General features: G+C 44.8%; 1 long non-coding RNA gene across 1 annotated transcript in view; it reads left to right on the top strand.

The window, feature by feature from the left end:
- Positions 1-3,413: 3,413 nt before the first annotated feature.
- LOC148005802 (uncharacterized) overlaps positions 3,414-17,526 on the top strand; it is a 41,846-nt gene continuing 27,733 nt past the window's right edge. The window contains exon 1 of the long non-coding RNA XR_015620239.1: positions 3,414-3,841. This is a non-coding gene — a long non-coding RNA (uncharacterized LOC148005802). The remainder of the gene's footprint in view (positions 3,842-17,526) is intronic.

Below are 17,526 nucleotides of genomic sequence, written 5' to 3'. Positions count from 1 at the left end.
GGAACACCCATAGAGAAGGGGAGAGGGAGGGGTTAGGGGGATGTTGGCCCGGAAACTGTGAAGGGGAATAACAGTCGAAATGTAAGTAAGAAATACTCAAGTTAATAAAGATGGAAAAAAAGAAAAAAAAAAGAAAAAAAAAAAAGAAGAAGAGGCCTGGATGTACCTACACAGTGTGTTGTAGCTGAGCCAGGCAACTGGAGCAGGCTAGACTTTCCTGCTATGTGGGCTCCCTGGTTTCTGTGTAGCACAGGCTGTTCCCAAGTAGGTAACTAGTTTGCCCTGGGACTAGCTTCAAGAGTGAAAAGAAGGGCAGTCGATTAAATACACCACTGTGCTGTTTCAGTGGGCTGAACTAAACTCAAAATAGAATCCTCCAAATAAGTCTTTTGATTTTTTTTTTAACCCATGGATGACTTGAGAAAAACAAGATTCCCAGACAGCATATGGTGTTTAATGATCATTTAATGATCACATGCACATCTGCACATATGTGGGGGGGCTCCTGCTGACATACATGTCTGCACTGTGTCTTCACAGCAGAACCTTGGATTATGCGCATCTTCTTTTTACATTTGCACATATTTAATTTTATTGTTTCTTTTACACTTTATTTACTCTTTATCTCTCTCCCTCTTTTTCCTATGTCTGTTTGTCTGTCTGTCTCTGTTTCTGTCTCTCTCTCTTTGTGTGTGTGTGTGTGTGTGTGTGTGTGTGTGTGTGTGTGTGTGCAACCAGTGTGCTTTCGAGAATGGAGGTAGAGGATAACTTGCAGAATTGGTTTTCTTTTATCACAGAGGTCTGAGGGATTGAACTCAGGTTGCCTGGCTTAGTAGGAAGTCACTTTACCGGTTGAACTGTATCATCAACCCTAACAGAGTGTGTAGGTTTCCTTCCTTCCTTCCTTCCTTCCTTCCTTCCTTCCTTCCTTCCTCCCTCCCTCCCTCCCTCCCTCCCTTCCTTCCTTCCTTCCTTCCTTCCTTCCTTCTCTCCCTCCCTCTTTCCTTCCCTTCTTCCTTTATTTTTTTCCAAAGGAAAGGTAATTTCCAATGAATTCACTTTTTATTTGGAAGAAAGAAAGCCCATTTTCTTCTCTGGCTGTATATTACTTTGTATTTCCCTAGTAATTTTACACGTCATTTCTTTTGAAATCTCTATGATCCTAAAAGTATAATACAATTACCTTCAATTTACAGATATAGCAGCCTGAGGATTGCAGAGGTGAAATGAGGGGTTTTACTGAATCTTCTCTCTTTCTCCCCAATCCTACATTTCACTGGTGTAGAATTTTATCTGACACTGTGAGGTCCTTGTGACTTGCACTAGCCATTCTTCTCTTAGTTTACCAATCTGTAAAATGGGTTAATATCTATCTGTGGGATGTTTGCTAGACTAAATGTGGACATGAAGCAGGAGCACAGCCCCTCTCCTGATGACTGCTATTCTTGGCCAACTTTGGAGTAGGTGCTTCCTTGCTCTGGGTTTACTTATCAAGTGGAGAAGTGAATGTTGGATTCGTTCACCATTGATTGGAATGTCTGCGTTTTTTAATTACCCAGCTCTTCAATTATGTTGTACATGAAGCAAGTTGACTTTGACAAACTGGGTTCCAAGACATAGTTGTCCTTCACTCATTTCCCTGTTCTGCAAATTAACAACCAACAAAAACTGGTATGGTAGGGCCCATGGAGGTGCCCTTGTCACTAGTGTTTGCTGTGCAATCGTGAAGAATCTGAGTTCCATCCCAGCCTCAGGTAGACAGTGGAAGCACAGTGTATGCCTGGGGGTGTAGAGATAGGATTATTCCAGTGGGCTTGCTGGCTCATCACTCCAGTTGAGTAGAGGACTGTGGATTAAGTGAGAGACTATTTAAAAAAATAAAGTGCGGGCTGGGGATTTAGCTCAGTGGTAGAGCGCTTACCTAGGAAGCGCAAGGCCCAGGGTTCGGTCCCCAGCTCCGAAAAAAAGAACCCCCCCCCAAAAAAAAATAAAGTGCAGGGCTGATGAGATGCCTCACTGGAAAGAGTGTTTGCTATGCAAACTTGGTGAATTCACTTAATATGGAAAAGAGATGACTTACTGAAGTCCTCTGACCAACATGTGTGCACTGTGGCTCATGTGCCCACACACAGACATTATGCACACACACACACACACACACACACACACACACACACACACACACACACACACACACCAGTCAAAAAACTAGGATGGAGAACAGTGAAGGAAAATGTCCCATGTCATATTTTGGCATGCACATGAATGTACATGCACACACACACACACACACACACACACACACACACACACACAGTATATATTATGGAGAGAACCTCAGAAATGCACACTCCCTGTGGACAACATCAATTCACTGGTGACAGAGTCCTCAAGACCCAATTGCCCTTTCGTTAGTTGTCTTTGACTTTGATCTGATAACCTGAAAGAAGATGAGAGAGACTATTAGGAAGAGAGGAATGAGTGGAGAGAGGAAAGAGAGTGACCAGGAGAGGGTAGATATGATCAAAACATGATATATGGGGATATAAATAGATGGAGATGTCACAGTAAGTGAGACTCCTGCACATGCACAATTACTCTGCATCCATGACTCCAGCACTAACACATGGACCAACGAACCAAATATCTGAACACTGCAGCTCCTGCTATATCATGGTCAGATGAGCACGACCATAGAGCTGGGTTACCTGGAGGAAACACTGTCCTGCTCCTTGTCAGGCCCCACCTGGGCTGCAGGAGTGCTGAGGACTGCCCTGGATAAGTGTTTCTCTTGGTTCCAGTTGCATCTGCTTTTGCTCATTTGTGTTGAAACATGAGACAAGAGTGGAGTGCACGCCACATCATAAATCAGAATCTTGCATGTGGCATTTCTATCTTCAAAGGTCTACTGGGAAATCTTGTGGGACTTTCCCGACTTGGCTGAGCTGATAACAGGGGGCTGGGCTGGTGGGCTGCTGAAGGCTTGCTGGTGGCTGATTACAGAGGAGGGGTTCGTGATGCTGGGACATAGGATAGGGTCATAGGGAAAGGGTAAATTTGTCTAGGACAGAGTCAGCTAGTGACATAGACTGGCTGAGGACTGTAGCATGGCCTTTCTTAATCAGTTGAAGTCGATACACCCTTGCTCATAGTGTTCTTCTCTGGTATAAAGTGACCAGTCATTAACATCAGTTGCCAGTAAAGGAATCATTTTGTCTCAGCCTTTTGATAGCAATGAGTTTAGAAGACAGTAGCTGGCAATAGGGGATAGCGTAGCAGAGTTCTGAGTAGTGAAGGACACCCCATCGCATGCTCCCACCCATTTTTCTGCCTCCTGTTCAGTAACTGAGGAAGCAGCAGTGCTGCTGTCCCTCCCTATCCTCTTTCATGCACCTCTCCCTCCTTCATCCTTCAGACACTGCTGGCTCGCTGACTCCTCACGTTCTTTCTCTTTCAGGGCTCCTGCGTGGCCAAAGTTCAAATTCCTCAGTATTTGAGTCAGTCAGGCAAGGTCCTTTGCATCGGTGCAGAATGGTACCTTCTTCCCAGCCTCTCCCTGAAGTTCTTTCTTCCCTCTTTGCTTGACTCAGGTTGCCTTGGCTGGAATTCATTTGGACATGATCTTGTTTCTCTTGTCCAGAAAAAAAAAAGACGCAACTTTCATTCTTAATGTCTCATATAACACAAGCTGGTCTCAACTTAGTGTGTTATATGACCAAGGGTGATCTTGAACTTCTCACCTTCCTGCCTCTTAACTTTGGATGCTGTAATTACAAGCTTGTGCCTCTGTGCCTGGTTTATGCAGTGCTGAAGATTGAATCCAGGGTTCCATATATGTTAGGTAAGTACTCTATCCTATCTGAGCCACATCCCCAGCTTTGAAAGAGAGTTTTTTTTTTTTTAAGAAAATGTTATCTGGATTACAAAAGGTGGTAGTGGTGGTGATGGTACAGTTGCTGATGGTGGTGATGACAATGGTGATGATAATGGTGGTGATGGTGGTGATGGTGATGGTAATGGTGGTGGTGGTGGTGATGGTGGTGACTCCTTCAAATCTTTCCTCCTAAAGTTGCAACAGTCTCTGAGCATTGAGGGATGACAGGACTTGGTGGAAAGGTTTAAAAATTTCTGACTTTTATTAAAATTTCTCCTATTGAATAGATGTGATAGTTACACATTTGGAGTCTCTGAGCTGGTGCATTGCAAAGCCTGGACTTAAAGTTAGTATTTAAGGTCTGGGGTACTGACCTTGCTCCCACAGTTTATTATTATTTTAAGTTAAAATAGAATTATATCATTCTTCTCTTCCCTTCTCTCTCTCCAAACCCTATCATGCTTTTCCCTGGCTCCCTTTCAAATTCATGGGCTCTTTCCCCCTTAATTATCATTGTTATACACACACACACACACACACACACACACACACACAACACAACTTGCTCAGCCCGTTTAACATTACTTTGTGTGCGATCATATCACAATATGTGTGTGAGGTCAGAAGACAACTCGTGGGAATTGGTTGTCCTTCCACCATGTGGCTCCTGGGACTCCAACTTAAGTCATGAGGCTTGATAGGTCTGGTTTCCATCTTGTCTTTTAAGTTCACTCAATGATCCTATATATTTAGGAAAAACTTGGAACTCCATAGAATCTAGGTTTTGACTTAGGTTTTTACAGCAAGAGAAATGGAATGGGCGCTGAGGAATAGGCACACAGTGATTACACCTCAGCACACAATACTATCTCGGTGTTAACATTGGGTAAACAAACTCTGGAAAGAGACTGACAACCAAAGGTTAAGCCATGTCAGAGTCCAAGGCAGAGTGTGGTTTCTGGAAAGCCCCAGTGAACTTGGACTTGGGATTGGATAGTTGCGTGGGTTCCAAATGGCTTCTGCCCTTGACTAGAACTGGCTGGTCCAAAGGTACACAGCTGACTACAGGGCAATCAGGGTGGTGTCTACCCAGCGACATTCTCCATGCAAATTCAGAGTGAGAGGTAGCAGCTGGCATCCGTCAGTCTTGGGCCCTTGATCTGTTGATGGAATAGAGTGAAGGAGGGAATTAAAGCAGGCTTCCCTGTGTGCTTCATTATATTAGGACTTATCTCTCTGAGATTCTTGTAGGAGAAGAGGAGGCAATAGGCTTCGAAATGAGGAACTGGATTTACGCTGCATCCCAGGGTCTCTATGATTTTGCCCAGTGACCTTGGAGTGAGGAAACCCCAGGCCAGAGCAGCTGTGACTTGGCAGTCATGGGCCTACATCCAGGGATTTTGACCTCACTCGGCCATAGGGATGGAATGAAAGGAGAGGGAAGCTTGTGTTTCATGCTTGCATCAGGCATTTGGAGAGGAACACTATCCTCCAAAGAGAGGAAGATAGATTCTGTGTTGCCTTGGTGACATAAAAGAAAACTATCAGATCTACTTTAAATGTGAATATTTCACAGTTATCATTAAATTTTTGTTTGATTTTCCCAGAAAGGCTAGAGACGTGCATATCTGGGGTTTAAAGCAAATTCATCATGTTTCTTAAGCATTTGTAACAGTCTCCTTCCCTAAAAACTGTGGTTGGTGGGGGAAGAGGCTTGGAGACAGCAATGACTTCAAACTGAGAGAAAAAAGATTCCCTCCTTGATTCTTGGCTTGAACAGTGCATCCACCCTGAGAAATGTACTTTGTCCGTTCACAAGTTATTTTTCTCCATCATCTCCAAGGTTGGAGCTGGCAACTCTGTTTATTGTGCGCTGAGGGATTAAGTTGCTCCTCTGTGCAGCACAATCGTCATTCAATACCAGCTCAGGAAAGCAGGAATCCGTGTTTTGATTGTTGTTACCATGGTGACCAGTGGCCTGTTGGTTTGATGACCAGCAATGCCTTTAGAAACTGTGCTGAAGACTCCTGTCTGAGGGGTACTGTTTCTTCTTTCCCGTTACCTCACTTCTTGCGTGTGGCAGGTTACTCTGGCAGTAGCTCACGTCATGGTTTCAACATGCCCGGACACACTCAGGGAACGGCAGGAGCGAGCAGACGTCATCCCCAGAAGTTGGATGTTACTGTTGCTTGGCTAGGATATCCTGTGAAGCCAAACAAACCCCGTCCCTGCCCTTACAGCTTCTCCTGGGCCGAACTCATAGACCTTTTCTCCTCTGTCTTCTGCACAGGGTCTAATCTCTCTTAACTAAAATGCAGCCATAGACTCTTGGAGGTCTTCGTTTGGTACTACACTCATGCTCCAACTAAATGTTTGGTCCCCTAGACCTTTTCCAAAATTCAAGCCTTAGTCCCATCGAGGATCTGGTAGCCTCCTGGGGATATCTCTGATTCCTACATGTGCCACATGGTGTTGTATGCTCTGGCCTGTCTTCCAATGTCTCTTCTGCCATTTCTATGCCCTTTATGACACAGCAAATGTTTGTTCCCCTTGAGGTCTTGCCTTGAGCTGAGTGTGTGTCTTCAGTAGCGATGCTTTGCTTATTTTTAGCTTAACCCTCTAAGCATCTGTATGATCCACAATTCCTCTTTTCCAAGCCCAGAATATTCCCTTCCCTGCTTCCCACAGGTCTGGTCAGGAAGCAGTTCTGTATTTCTCTGGGTCTTCTAACAGTGTGAGATACAAAGATATAACTTACTCATCTTTTAAAAAAAATTTTTTTTTGGTCCCACACTGAAGGAGACAGATGTCAGGTCACTTTTTGAGAGAAAATGACCTGGGCACAGCTGTGTAAACTTGTGCCTCATGGGCATTTCTGGTGCTGTTTAAAGAAAGATGAATGACAATATAGGCCCTCCACGGGTGAGGACCCTCAAGGCAGGAATCCCGTCCTCTGTGTCAGGCTCCCAGGAGCTGGTCTCCGATTTTGGAGAATTAAGGGCCTTTATTATGTGCTCAGAAGCATTATCTAAGACTCCTGTGTTTCCAAGGGAAGTTTGGTGCCTTCTCAGATCTGACCTTAAGTTGTCTTTCCAGTCTCTGCACTGTATGACAGAATGGCTGAGCAGCTGGTACCCTTAGGGGAATTTTCTTCTTCCATCAAGACCTCCACAGATGCTCATTACCACCACGTCCCTCAGTCCCAGAAATAATGGGGTGGTCTCAATTTTCCTCTTTTTTATTTTTTCATTTTATATCCCAGTGTCACCTCCCCCCTCCTCCCTTAGAACCTTTCCCACCCTGTTCCTCCCTTCCCTTCTCCTTTGAGAAGGGAGAACTTCCTCCAGGTAACCACTCCCTCCCCCTATTACTTTCTAGTCACCTTTGATCATGAAACCTGTCCTATTCTAAAGTGTTCAAAGCCCAGGCCACTCCAAAATCTTTGTCCATGTCCAGTTCAAAACCAGGCTCTTGCTTGCCTGGCTTCAGCTCAGACCCAGCCTGTGCCTTTGGGATTCTGTTCATGGTAGTGTGACTCCGTCCCTTCCCAAGAAGGCCCAGGAACTCAGCAGCTGAGTTTCCCACTGTACCTGCATCTAGATCATCACATGGCCGGTTTCCACACTGCCTCCAGTCTTATCCTTGATGTCTCTCTCCTCAGGAGGAGTGAGCCTGGCCACCCTATTTGAAGGATGTTTTTGTTTGACCCAGTTTCTAGCACTCGGAATCTCTTGAAGTTATTTTAATGTTTATTGTTTGAGAATTTCATACATACCTATATATGTTTTGATCAAATCAGTTTCCAGTCATTCCCCTCCAACTTCCCCATCTCTTCCACCTGCCCATTTGCACCTCAACTTCCTGTGCCCTTTAAAAAAAAGCCCCACTTGGCCTGCTTGGTGCTACTGGTGTGTGCACAGGTCTAGGGCGACTTACTGGAACATGATGGATTCCCAGCAGCTGGGACTGCAGGAACAGTATCTGCCCAAGATCAAGCTAGACCAAATCCCAGCACGGATGGGGACGGACTTGGAGAGTCTCACCTTGCTAAGGAGCTGTTGGACACTTATGGCCGCTATGGAGGGAGAATCAGTTTCTTCTGGGAAGAAACCTGATTCTGGGTAGCCCCTAAGAGGCTACCTGATCTGTCATCGTTATTATGATTATTTCCATTGTTAGCAATGATTTTGCCTTCTCCTTTGAAATATTCAGTGGTTTTTTTTTCATAGTATTTTGCTATGTAGTTTAGGATACTCATAATTCACTGTCTCAATTCCCAAGGGCTGAGATTACAAACAAGCATTGTCATTTGTCTATAATCTTCTTTTTTTGTTGTTTTGAGATGGAGTTTCCCTGTATAGTACTGACTGTCCTAGAACTTGCTCTGTAGACCAGGTTGGCCTCAGACTCAGAGATCCTTCCCTCTGCCTCCTAAGTGCTGAGATTAAAGGCATGTGCCACCACTGGGTGGATAAAAATGTGTAGCCCAGGCTGGCCTCGAACTCGTGATCCTCCTGCCTTTGCCTCCTTCAGCAAATCCTACTGGCCTGTGCCACCACAGCTGGCCATTTTATTTTTAAAAAGTTTACTGTTCATGGTGTAAATCTGTCCTCGGGAAACTTTAGGTACTCAGAAATATTGGTTTAATTGGTGGTTAATTCTTAATGAAATTAAGTTATAATATTTATTCAATAGCCAAACAATCACTTGGAGCCTGTGGGTTCTGTACTTGACTTGCTCTGGTCTGGCCAAGTGGTAGTTTCCTATTATTGAAACTCATGTTTCAAGCTTCCCTCCAAGTATGAGGGCCGAGGTAGCTTCTCTCACTGTTATATGAGTCTAGAAATGTAGTTCTGGTTGGTGAACAAGGTGAGACAATTGATGGAAAATTGCAAATATTGACTGTGGGAAGACAAAATCCCCTACTTGCAGAACCAATGGAATCCTTTCACTTTCCATTAAAAGTTAGTGAAACTCAAGAACCTAACAAGTAAGTTGGTTAGGATGTCTATACAAGATATGGTCACCTAGAGGCTCACAGAAAACATGTCACTCATACTAATTTAATATGTAAGACCCAAATTCTGGCATTAAAGATTGTGTGTAATCGCTGAATAGGAAGAAAACCATAAAGTTTATTGGAGAGTGCTTGGAGTCAACAGTAAGATAATTGGAATGACAGAGATATTTTATTACAGAAATATCATTTCTTTATATGACCCATGCCAATATTTTCTTCCCAATTTAAGTGTGAATGGAATTTTGTGGGCAGCTTAACAGGGCAGAGTCAGATGGCCTAACAGGCAAAACATCAGATCAGCTAACAGCACAGGACAAGGAGGACTGCGTAGGGAACTAGGGACAGTCCTAGTTCCCTAGGACTCCTAGGAAATTTCCGTGACTGGAAGGAAAAGAAAGTGCCATACAGCAATACCTGAAAGTATGTGGCAGTAACTGGCTGTGTCTGAGTAACTGTGCAGTGAACGAGGCCCAAGGGGAGCTCTAGAGGCCAATGACTGCCGCAATAACCTGCTTTATACGTCGGGGAGCATGCGAATCCAGAGGAGAGGATGTGTTAGAAACAATTTTGGCATAGTTAGTTATCATGTAGGGTGAAAAAAACTACTCCAACTTCCATCCAAGTACATTTCAGATAAGTTGGTTTATTTTTATATCACCCATTAAGCAGTATGACTGATCATTAAGCAATTTTCTTTCTAGAAGAAAATAAAGAATATAGTCGATTGATTATAGATGAATGAAACTTTTCTATGCAAATAAACTATCAGGCTTTAAAAAGATTGGTATGTGTTACAATTCATAAACAAAGGCACAACATACATAAGGAGACATCAGTGGAACTATAAAGATGATTCAGTCAGTAAAGGGTTTGGCCTGCAAACATAGGGATCTGAATTCGACACCCAGAACATGTGTGATAAAAGCACGTACTATCACTGTTGGTGAATTGTATGCAGAGTCCCAGGGCCACTCGTCAGCCTAGTCTACTTAGTGAGCTCCAGGCCAGTGAGACACTGCTTTAAATAAAAGGTAGACAGTGTCCAAGGAATGACATTCAAGGTTGTCTTCTAGCCTTCACATGTACCCTAGATGTGTACATACACATAAATGAACACACACATACATGTGCACATGCACAAAATGCACATATACACACACATGCACATGCACGCACACACGCACACGCACACGCATATGTCATTGAAAAGTGGTTATCAAAGGCAGGCATGGCAGCTTGTCTCTGTAATCTAAGCATCAAGGAAACCCACAAACCTGAGGCCATCCTAGGCCACATGCGTGAGCCCTTGTCTCAAAAATTTATCCACATGCCCAAGTTAAAAAGAGGGATGGGGAGGCTATTGTACTGGGAAAATATTCCCAATATACAGGACTCAAAAATAATTGAGATTCTTAATATGTGAAGAATTTCCATAAATCAAAAGCAAAAAAATCACAGTTGAACTGGCCCAGGGCATAAACAAGCAAGTCACAGAACTGCAAATAGATATCAATCTGTGTGCAGTGATTACATCACCTAATCCAGGAACTGCCTCACCCGAGCTACTCTTGCTAGTTTTTTTCGTTGTTGATACGGCTGTTATTTGAAAACCAAATTTGGTTGCAATCCTTCCTGCTCCATAGTCTTGTAACAGGAGTGGAGCATTCCAAGCAGTGGCTCCCAACACATGGGAATAACTAACTAGCAGAGGTGTTCTCCTGGCTTGGGCTGTTCTAATCATTTCATACTGAGAAGTCGACGATGCTTTATGTTGTCCCGAGACCTTTGTTAACCTCTCACTTCTAATACCTTAGGATCTTAGCCATGTTCCTCTGAAGAGACTGAAGCAGGGACAACTTGGGATGACAGCTTAGGAGGCTGCATTCTGTGTCTTCAGAGGCTGTGAGAACAGGAAAAGCCCTCCTCCTGTGCACGTACCTCCCTCATGTATCTAAGGGAGCACTTGACAGATTACAAAAAGAAAATAAAAGAGACCACGCCCTTGGGAGGGGCACTTGGTGGGAAGGTCTAGAAGGAGTGGGAGGGGCAGTGGGTGGGAGTTGTCATCAAAATCCATGGAACACAAACATGAAATTCTTCAAGAATAAGTAAAATAATGTTAAAAAGAACAATGTTCACGATGTGTAAAGTGAACAAACACGGCCACAAATTGTTATTAGAATACTATTGGGAAGAGGAGAGGAGTCCTTTGACACTGTGATTTCCATGACGATGAAGATTTGTGATTACCAGTTAGTTTACTAAAGATTTAACTGTATCATCTCATTCAGCATGCACAGCTGCCTAGGGAGAAGGGCTCTGGTCTTAATCTTTTTTCTCTTCTCCTCTTCTTTTCTCCCTCCCTTCCTCCCTCCCTCCCTTCATCTCTCCCTCCCCCCCCCTCCTGTCTTATTTGCTAATGGTGAGAATTTCTGATTTGTTGAGGAACGGGAATCTGAACTCTTGGAGTTACATCTATTGCCCTGTACACCTTAAAATTCTTCTGCATCCTCTGCACACACCTGCTGTCCCTCTTACGGTCAGATTTCTTGTTCTTTCAGTGCCTTCAAGCTACAGGACATTTGTTTATCCTGTCCCCACTATCCCGACATAACAAGCCTTTGAGGGTAGACAGTGATAGGTCAGTAAGGGCGCTGTCTTTTGTAGAAGAAGCCTAGGTGCTCTGAAGTTCTTTGACTTGTCACACCATGGGAAGGCAGGACAATAGGACCGGTGTACAGATTCCAGGGTTAGACAGATCTGACCACGTTTGCCTGGCAGCAGGATCAGGTAGCCAGGGCATCTATATTTTTAGTTTCCAAGTATGGAAAGACGTTAGGACTCCACAGATCAGTGGTTCTCAGGGTCTGGGGGCCATTGGCATCAGTAGCCCCTGGGAACCTATAGGAGAGTAGGTTCTCAGGCCCCACCTCAGACCCTCTGAATCAGCCACTCCAGGGTGGGGCCCAGCCACCTGTGTTTTAACAAGCCCTCAGTTAGCTCCAATGCATATTCACATTTGAGAATTCCTGGCCCTGGTCATCATGAAGAATACTTCCTGCTAGTCTTTATTCATTGTGACCTTGGCATCACGTGGCAGGAAGGCAGGGACACACCCTACACCCCTTTTATGATGATCTTTCACCCAGCTAAAGGATCACCTTGACAGCACAGGAACTCAGTGCCTTGAAATGTTGCAACTGCATACACCGTGCCTGAAATTAGTCATTGGGACCTGTGTCTTTCACCATAGGGTCAAAGTCCGGGAATACCTTCTTACATTACCTTGGTTTTCCCCTAATTAAGCATCTTTTGTCTTCCCCTAGGTGAATGGGAGAGATTATCCTGGGCTTACGTACAGGTAGCGCATATCGCATGCTTCTCTCACAGATGAAAGTAACAAAGGGATGAATGGGTTTATCCACTTGAGCAGCATGTGTGCAGTGCCCTAGTGCTGGCTAGACAGGGATTGGTGTTAAAATAGAAGACCTACACAATATGACATAGACAATGACAGAATAATGCAAAAGAGGTAGTACTATAGAGGAGATAATAGGAATGTGTGCACGCTAGCATGTGTACATTGCAAGCTAGGATCTGTATACGAGAAAGAGTGTGTGACAAACAGAGTGGACTACTGTTTAGACTTTCACAAAGAAAGTCATTCATTCTTGGGCTGGATTTTAAGATCAAAGAGTTCAGCAGGGAGGGGGAAAAAAGTGAAGCACATGCCAGGCATACCAGAGAAATGTAAACACAAGGAGGTATGGACTAGTGTGGTGTGTTCGGGGAGCCGCAGGTGGTTTGGTACTGTGACTCCCTGAGTGTTTGAGGACAAGTGACATGAGGCCAGGCAAGGAATCGGGAGGCAAGGTCATGGCTGAGAAATTACCCTCAGGAGTTTGCATGTGACTGATGTGCTACTGTGTCTGTGACTGTTCCCCCTGCAGATGATTGGGCTCCAGGGACTGGGTTAGGCTTTCTTTGAAGAACAGTCAATTGAGAAAGCTTAAGGACATGATGGTTTTTCTCAAGGACCCAGGGAGCATGGAACATGGAAACTTCTAGATGAACTTGCTGATCTTCAAGCTAGGCAGGAATAGATTTTGGACTGTGACCCTGTGCACAGGGAGGCTGTGTAGGCATGTCCCTCCCTCTTAGGGTGAAAGCCATGTTCTTACCATGGTTCTTTCCAAAGCCCACAGGTCAAGTCCTGCCCACCTTTCTGGCTGGGAGACAGCCTCAGCGCTCATGTCCGTGCCATCCATGCTGCCTGCTGGCCCTCCCCACAAAGTAATATGACCAGCTAGCTGCTCTCCCAGCTAGTCCTCACACTGTTCCCACTGTATCTCCTCAGGTCTGCTCCTCTAGATTTAGAGCTTTTAGGTGGCTAGATTTAGTCTTGCTATTTTTACCTCATTCACCTTTGTGTCACTGTGAAGAATCGCAAAACATAGATGGGGAAATGAATAAAACCATGATGGTCATAATGGCTGACATTTATACATGGATTTGGGATTCACTCATACTATCTCATTTAATCTTCATTTCAGCTCTCTGGTGGATGATCAGTATCCCCGACTTATATGCAAGTGGGTAAGAGGCCCAGAGAAGCTATGTGACCTTCACAAAGTAGCACAGCTGACTTGGGATGAGAGGGTGACCATGTTCTTCCCTTTGTGCCTCTCAGTCTCCTTCTCTTGTTCTTGCTGTCACGTCCTTGGGAGCAGTTTCACAGTGACTCATTTGTTCTTTATATCGCTCCTTTTCATGAAGGAGCTTCCTGTGGCACCCGCTCTCTGGTCCCGATTACTCCGAGCATCCTCCCTTCTCTTCCCACAGTCCCTTGCCTCTCAAACTCAGCTCTTTCCTGCCTCTAGGACACATTGCTCTGCTTTAGGAAGAGCATGTGTGATGAGTGTGTGAGTCTATCTCTATCAACACTGCTTCTGTTACAACTAGAAGATACCAGAGGTCCAGGAGAAGGCAGTGGACAGGGAGGCTAGAGGCATCACTTTGCCTAAGAACGGTGCTGCTGTAGGCTTGCAGAGACACGCATCTGGCCTCTCTCCTCGACTCCCATGAACTGCCCAAGGGTATGGTTTGTAGGGAAAATATTAAACTGAGCACCCCCAAGAGAAAATGAAGTCATTGCTTGCCCAAGAGTGATTTATTCCTTCATTAATAACATATTTGCTATCTTCTCCAATGATAAATTAGGTCCTTAGTGCAGATGCTTTTGTTCCTAACATGACTCCAAGGATGGGCTATGCATCTCCAGCAGGCCTTTACTCTTCCTCCTGGTCCAGCTCCCCTAATAGCTCACTCAGACTCATCACTCACTAACACACCTTTGAACTTGATTCTCGGGCTGTCTCACTGTCACAGGATATGAGGCAGAACTCTAGAAAGGGTTGCTTTATGACTAGCAATTTGGCTTTTGAAGGAGGTACAATATACAAAAAGAAATCATGTGAGGAAAAAATATTTAACACCTTTACTGACATGGGGGGGATGAGGTCCAGATCTATGTCTTGTAAAATGAAACCGGGGCCATCAGGAAGCCTCTCACAACTGCAGTCTTGCCTGTGGCGGATGCACTGAAAGCTGAACTGCAATGGGAAAATGAGGGAAAGAGCAGCTATTGAAAGCCCACGAAGACACAGGCTTTTCCACACCTGGCCTTGTTACATCAGCCTCCTGTGTTAGGTTACCCTCTCCACCACTGTGTGGAGTTGGAAGCGTCACTTCCAACTCCAGCTCTCCAGACACCACTTTCCCTCTGGGCACAGAGTTGGTTGGCTCAAAATTCACGAGAAAAGCCATTTGTTCTGAGTGGGCTGATAGAGTGCTCTAGCACAGAGCTGAAGCTAGCATCCCAAGGGTGCTTTAACAAGTAATGTTGGGAGCTGTTTGAGGCCGCTCGCTGGCTAAGGGTACTCGCTGCTTTTCCAGAAGAGTAGAGGTCAGTTCCTAACATCTACACTGGGTGGCTCAAACCATCTATAACCTCAGCTATAGAGGATCTGACACCTTCTTCTGGACTCTGAGTACCCACACCTATGTGCACACACACATACACACACACACACATACACACAAAAATACATCTTTAAAACTAGTAAATTAGTATTGACTTGAGTAGACATCTTAAAAATCAATTTTGACTGATTGGCTATTGACAGTTTAGTTACTGGTTTCATTGCAACCTTAATCCTCTTCAGAGTTCTTTTCTTCTGTATTAGGAGGATAGGAGTCAGGATTTCTTTTAAAAACCGTTCTGCCATTCAGCTAAGAGAATCAAGCTTCCTTTGAAATATATGTTATATTGCCGTTAGAAATCAGGAGTCTGAACTCTTCTTTTCCAAAGTGACTCTTTTTCTCTGTCTATGTGGATTTTCCCAAAGGCTTCCTCACAGAACTGGCATTCTTCCTGCACTGGGCCATGGCTTTCCCCACTGCTAACCGCAGAGGTTTGGCACTGGATGGGTGTCACCACAACTTTGTGATTTTTCAACGTTCAGGTTTCCCCATGACTGGATAGGACATGGGACTGGCTCTGGCCAATGACTGGGACAGAGGTGACATGTATCAGTTCCATTTCAAAGCTTTTCATGTTTACTCAATTTTCCCTCTTCTTTCCTCCTCTCCCCTCCCCTCCCCTCCCCTCCCCCCTCCTCTCCTCTCCCCTCCCCTCCCCTCCCCTCTTCTCTCCTCTCCCCTCCCCTCCCCTCTTCTTCCCCTCCCCTCCTCTCCTCTCCTCTCCTCTTGCCCCCCCCTTTTCCTTGATCTTTCTTTCCAATTTTTCTTAGAAAATGAAAATTAAATTAGCATACAAGTTATTCGATATTATTCCATCTCAAAGCGTGTTTGAGCAGCGTCTCCTCCCAGTCTCTGGCACCCTTTGCTATCTCCTTACAACCTTCCCATCTCTTTTCTTCTTTCCTGTTCCACGTGTCCTTTTGTCCTCCCCGTCCCTTTCTCAGTACCCAGTTTTACCTTCTAGCTCTCTCCTCTAGTTTGTTAGAATTTGCCCACATATATAACCACGAGTGTGTGTGTGTGTGTGTGTGCGCATGTGCGCATACGTGCGTGTTTGTGCACTTGTGCTCATGTGCACATATGCATTGTAAACCAGGATCTGTATATGAGAAAGAACATATGTTTTTTGTCTTACTGAGTTTGGGTCTCCTTGTTTTGTAGTTTGTTTTTTAGATTCACCCATTTTCCTGCAAACTTTATTTATTTAGCATCTGAGTGAAAGTCCATTGTGCACAGAATCCAGTCATCTGTTGATGGACAGCTGGGCTGCTCTGTTTCCTTGCTATTGTGAATAAAGCAGCACTAAACATGGTGCACAGATATCTCTGTGGTAGGATACAGATGTAGTCGATGACTGTCAAAATCATGTAAGATCCTGGCCTTTTGCTCATTGGAATGGCTTTAATGAGTAGAGAGATTTCCTGGAACCCTGTGACGACCGTGTAGTATGATCCAGAAAAAAAAAGAAACATTAATTGTTTTAAGACACCTGGATGTTGGTCTGCTCTTGTCACCGTGATTCAATCTAGACCTGGCAGCGACAGTGGCTGGCTACTGATAGATAGGTTCTTACACTTCCAGTCTCTGCTTCCCCTGTTCTTTATTATAGAGATCATGAGGTCTTCCTACTGTTCTGTCCTTTGTGTGGCCCCAGTGTACTTGCACTGCTAACTATAACAGCTCTGTTCCACACTTCCTAATTTCCTTAAAAATTCACTTAATTTTATATTGTGGTGCTGGGGCTCAATCCTAGGGCACATAAGGAAGTGCTCTACCATGAGGCTATGCACATGCCCAGCCTCTCCCCACTGCCTCCCAAAAGCAAAGCTACCTGTGTGTGTGTGAGGTCACCTATCACCTATTCTTAGAGAGAAACAGCAATATCAGCGATAGTAATTTGGCTTTGAAAATAGACCACCCTGGGACTTCTGTTCTGAGTTAGTCAGTTTTTAGAGACCTGGGCAGAGGATTAAAGTCACCTCAGGTATCACACCGGCTGGATGAGGGCTGGCACAACTGTCTCATCGGATTATCTGTGAGTGTCAGGTGAAATCAACCAAGACAGTAGCCTTTGTCAAATGCAGAGTGTCGCCTTTATTGAGGGAGCAATGCATGTTAAAGAAACTTCTATCCTGATGAAGCTTCTGCTTCAAGAATGTTCTTGTCTTGGGCTCCACCTTATGTGGCTGCTTCCTCTTGGGGCCAATCGGTCTCGAAATCCCGGCTCTTTTGCTTTGATGTGGTAGCCATTGTATTGCTAGCCCTCTCTCCCCAAGGCTTGTCCCACCCTTACACTCCACACTGGCCACATCTTTATGTCTTTGTCCCCTCTTCCTGGTGACTCACCTTCAGTGGGTTCCCTTCATCTCACCTGCCTCACCCTGACCACTAAAGCATCCCGAAGATCTCACGCTCTAGGAGAGCCCGTCTCCAGTCTCCTCCCTCTCAGGTTTTCACTCTTTAGAAATTGGCTTGCCCTAAGCCTTGTTTAGCTGGCACAGCTCCTCCACTCCTCAGAGTTCAACACAGGCTCCCAGGTTAAAGCAACACATATTTGTTCTTGCTACAAATGCAAATCACACTTGATGTG

This window comes from Rattus norvegicus, chromosome 5, assembly GCF_021556685.1.
Source record: "Rattus norvegicus strain SHRSP/BbbUtx chromosome 5, alternate assembly SHRSP_T2T, whole genome shotgun sequence".
Classification (NCBI taxonomy): Eukaryota; Metazoa; Chordata; class Mammalia; order Rodentia; family Muridae; genus Rattus; species Rattus norvegicus.
Note: the sequence above shows the minus strand (reverse complement) of the source record. Positions and strands in the feature narration are given on the sequence as shown.